At 34.6% G+C, this 5000-nt stretch overlaps 1 long non-coding RNA gene across 2 annotated transcripts in view; it reads right to left on the bottom strand.

Annotated features, from left to right (window-relative positions):
• The window catches only part of LOC137621246 (uncharacterized), a 323623-nt gene that overhangs the window by 18454 nt on the left and 300169 nt on the right, over positions 1 to 5000 (bottom strand). The window contains exon 1 of one of the 2 annotated variants that reach the window (XR_011040190.1): positions 1231 to 1637. The exons of the other annotated variant lie outside the window; for it this stretch is intronic. This is a non-coding gene — a long non-coding RNA (uncharacterized lncRNA). Of the gene's footprint in view, positions 1 to 1230; positions 1638 to 5000 lie in introns of those variants that run through there. 2 annotated transcript variants of the gene reach the window in all.

Below are 5000 nucleotides of genomic sequence, written 5' to 3'. Positions count from 1 at the left end.
GAACATAAGATTCAACTGAATTTACTTTCCCTCGAGTTAAATCTCTCTCTCTCTCTCTCTCTCTCTCTCTCTCTCTCTCTCTCTCTCTCTCTCTCTCTCTCATGGAATCTAATTGCATTGTACAATTTGGAATAAAAATTAGGTTATATATCACTAAGTGCAATGAGGACAATCTCTCTCTCTCTCTCTCTCTCTCTCTCTCTCTCTCTCTCTCTCTCTCTCAACAATAAGGAATAGAGTTCGATTGTACAATTTGGAATAAAAAGTTATATTTCAGTAAATACATGGAATACAATCACTCTCTGTCTCTGGGAAATAATCTTTTAAAAAACTCAGCTGAAAATAAAACCAAAAAACTTAAATAACCTTCTCTCGTCCTTCATCATCATCTAATACAATTTAAGTCATCTCTACTTAGGGGGAAAACTAGGATAAAAAAGTACCACTAAATGAAATGATTTTAAAACATAAAACTAATACGAAATCTCTTCATAAATGTTCTTCCCTCCACCCTACAATTTGTACTAGAAAGAACTATGGGAATTTTCATTTAAATATCTTAACTGAATTTAAGAATGATATAAGAATAAAACCAAAATAGATAATGTCTTCCCCCTCCAAAGTTGAAAGAATGAACTAAATAAATCTCTAAAAGTGGTATCTTTTAATCAACTCATTCTACGAAAGGAAGGAAGAGTAAGACATCTAATAAATCATGAAACACCATTTGCGAGATAAATTTAAAGGAATTCCTAATTATTATTAAAATATATAAAGAAATGACCGAATAAAACTCTTAAGTAAGAGTTTCACATTCTTCATACATTTTTAACTTTATTTTGAATTAAGTTGAAACTGGGAACATTATGCTGGAATGTGATTTATTCAAAACAGAAAAAAATAGAAAATGTATTTGAATCTATTTTTTTTATAAAGGATACCTTTGGAAATGTACAATTCAACAATTTGCTCCGAAAAACAGGAACTAATGAGAACTATAACTGAGTAAGCATACCATCGACCTTAAGGTATTTCATGAAGCTACCAGATTTTAATCCATTCTTGGACGACACTCCCTTATTTTTCATTAGAAAACCGACCTAAACTGCCAAATCGAATAAATAAAATGCCCAGGTTTATCTCTTCAGAAAATCATTGCAACTAAAGGGTACTATCTCCTTGCTGGCTAACATGAACTTCACAAAATTGTCCATATATGTCTCTACTTACCACAGAAGATTCGAAGATTCTTCTTAGATAACTTCATTCTTTAGAGATTTCGAATCCATTTGCTTGCATTCCTTTTGACTGGACGTCCGTAAGGTTCGAAGATTCTTATGAGATAGCTTCATTCTTCAGGAATTCGAATCCATTCGCTTGCAGTCCTTTTGACCGGACTTCCGTAAGGTTCGAAGATTCTTATGAGATAACTTCATTCTTTAGGGATTTTGAATCCATTCGCTTGCATTCCTTTTGACCGGACTTCCGTAAGGTTCAAAGATTCTTCAGAGATAGCTTCATACTTTAGGGAATTCGTATGTATTCGCTTGCATTCCTTTTGACTGGACGTCCGTAAGGTTCGGAGATTCTTATGAGATAACTTCATTCTTTAGGGATTTTGAATCCATTCGCTTGCATTCCTTTTGACTGGACGTCCGTAAAGTTCGAAGATTCTTCCGATATAGCTTCATTCTTTAGGGATTTCGAATCCATTCGCTTGCATTCCTTTTGACTGGACGTCCGTAAAGTTCGAAGATTCTTCCGATATAGCTTCATTCTTTAGGGATTTCGAATCCATTCGCTTGCATTCCTTTTGACTGGACGTCCGTAAAGTTCGAAGATTCTTCCGAGATAGCTTCATTCTTTAGGGATTTCGAATCCATTCGCTTGCATTCCCTTTGACTGGACGCCCGTAAGGTTCGAGATTCTTATGAGATAGCTTAATTCTTCAGGAATTCGAATCCATTCGCTTGTAGTCCTTTTGACCGGACTTCCGTAAGGTTCGGAGATTCTTACGAGATAACTTCATTCTTTAGGGATTTCGAATCCATTCGCTTGCATTCCTTTTGACTGACGTCCGTAAAGTTCGAAGATTCTTCCGAGATAGCTTCATTCTTTAGGGATTTCGAATCCATTCGCTTGTATTCCTTTTGACTGGACGTCCGTAAGGTTCGAAGATTCTTATGAGATAACTTCATTCTTCAGGAATTCGAATCCATTCGCTTGCATTCCTCTTGACTGGACGTCCGTAAGGTTCGAAGATTCTTATGAGATAACTTCATTCTTTAGGGATTTCGAATCCATTCGCTTGTATTCCTTTTGACTGGACGTCCGTAAGGTTCGAAGATTCTTATGAGATAACTTCATTCTTCAGGAATTCGAATCCATTCGCTTGCATTCCTCTTGACTGGACGTCCGTAAGGTTCGAAGATTCTTATGAGATAACTTCATTCTTTAGGGATTTCGAATCCATTCGCTTGCATTCCTTTTGACTGACGTCCGTAAAGTTCGAAGATTCTTCCGAGATAGCTTCATTCTTTAGGGATTTCGAATCCATTCGCTTGTATTCCTTTTGACTGGACGTCCGTAAGGTTCGAAGATTCTTATGAGATAACTTCATTCTTCAGGAATTCGAATCCATTCGCTTGCATTCCTCTTGACTGGACGTCCGTAAGGTTCGAAGATTCTTACGAGATAACTTCATTCTTTAGGGATTTCGAATCCATTCGCTTGTATTCCTTTTGACTGGACGTCCGTAAAGTTCGAAGATTCTTATGAGATAGCTTCATTCTTTAAGGATTTCGAATCCATTCGCTTGCATTCCTTTTGACTGGACGCCCGTAAGGTTCGAAGATTCTTCCGAGATAGCTTCATTCTTTATGGAATGCGAATCCATTTGCTTGTATTCGTTTTGACCGGACGTCCGTAAGGTTCGAAGATTCTTCAGAGATAACTTCATTCTTTACGGAATTCGAATCCATTCGCTTGCATTCCTTTTGACTGGACGCCCGTAAGGTTCGAAGATTCTTCCGAGATAGCTCCATTCTTTATGGAATTCGAATCCATTTGCTTGTATTCGTTTTGACCGGACGTCCGTAAGGTTCGAAGATTCTTCAGAGATAACTTCATTCTTTACGGAATTCGAATCCATTCGCTTGCATTCCTTTTGACTGGACGCCCGTAAGGTTCGAAGATTCTTCCGAGATAGCTTCATTCTTTATGGAATTCGAATCCATTTGCTTGTATTCGTTTTGACCGGACGTCCGTAAGGTTCGAAGATTCTTCAGAGATAACTTCATTCTTTACGGAATTCGAATCCATTCGCTTGCATTCCTTTTGACTGGACGCCCGTAAGGTTCGAAGATTCTTCCGAGATAGCTTCATTCTTTATGGAATTCGAATCCATTTGCTTGTATTCGTTTTGACCGGACGTCCGTAAGGTTCGAAGATTCTTCAGAGATAACTTCATTCTTTACGGAATTCGAATCCATTCGCTTGCATTCCTTTTGACTGGACGCCCGTAAGGTTCGAAGATTCTTCCGAGATAGCTTCATTCTTTATGGAATTCGAATCCATTTGCTTGTATTCGTTTTGACCGGACGTCCGTAAGGTTCGAAGATTCTTCAGAGATAACTTCATTCTTTACGGAATTCGAATCCATTCGCTTGCATTCCTTTTGACTGGACGCTCGTCCTCACCCTAGGTCATACAAATGATCCAACTTGTCAAACTCTGTTGAACCCATTCTAGCATAGCTTGCTCCTACTTCGAAGTTACGTCTCTCGTCTCTCAGGAATTTGGAGATGAAGGAATGTAGATTATTATACATTCGGAATATACAGTTATTAAGTTGTTTCTGGGGTATTATATAGTAATATACATACATGAAAATACACATCTTTCCATAATGCATCTCAAAATCTTTAATTTCTTTGAAATATTCTTACTCAAATGAGCTATAATCATCATCATCACAGCTTCTACAACGTTTACAGCGATTCCAGAATACTCAAATCAATGGCAGCTATTTCACTAGACATTCTCTCCAATGTTTATAACTTTTAGAAGATTAAAATCAATGGATGAAAAACCACATTCACTCATTGCTGAGGATCTACAATGTTTGCAACGCTTCCAGAAGTCTCATGATAATTTGAATTAAAAAAAAAAATGATTTTATTAGTTTTAATTTTGATAATAAATTTGATAATAATTTTAAGAATACATGAAAACTGCTATACAACGGAATTGAACAATGGTAGTAGGTTCAAATTCAATAAATATTTTTTTTAAATGATCAGTATGATTTCTTTGGAGGGAAAAACTACTTAAATGTACAATTAATTATGAAATTCTTCCTTGCAAATAAACTACAATTCCTTTGACTACTAAATTCAGATGATAATTAACATTATTCATAAATAATTATAAAGTTTTCCATCATAGAAAAGGTACACAAAAGGCAAATGAAATAATGTGTAGAGCAATCATTATTACAAACAAAACATATATTTGATTTATAATAAATTTAACTAATGTATCTCTTTTAATTTCTTTGAATAGGAAATGAATAAAAACTATTATACGAGACTGGTTAGAAATGAATACATATTCAAATATTTGTATGGATATGCACATACACGCACGCACGCACACAAACAGATTCAACCCTTCCCATCTCCTCCCCTTTCCTAACTACAAGCCCTGTCACCAGGGTTTGACTACTCTTCTCCCTACATTAGAAATGTCTGGTCGTTGAGTGTGACCGTTAGTTATAATTATATATAGAATTTTATATATATGTGTATATATAATATATATAAAATAATATATATATATATAATATATATATATAAATATATATATATATATATATATATATATATATATATATATATATATATATATATATATATATATATATATATATATATATATATATATATATATATATATATATATATATATATATATATATATATATATATATATATATATAT

Source organism: Palaemon carinicauda, chromosome 27 (genome assembly GCF_036898095.1).
Source record: "Palaemon carinicauda isolate YSFRI2023 chromosome 27, ASM3689809v2, whole genome shotgun sequence".
Taxonomy (NCBI): domain Eukaryota; kingdom Metazoa; phylum Arthropoda; class Malacostraca; order Decapoda; family Palaemonidae; genus Palaemon; species Palaemon carinicauda.
Note: the sequence above shows the minus strand (reverse complement) of the source record. Positions and strands in the feature narration are given on the sequence as shown.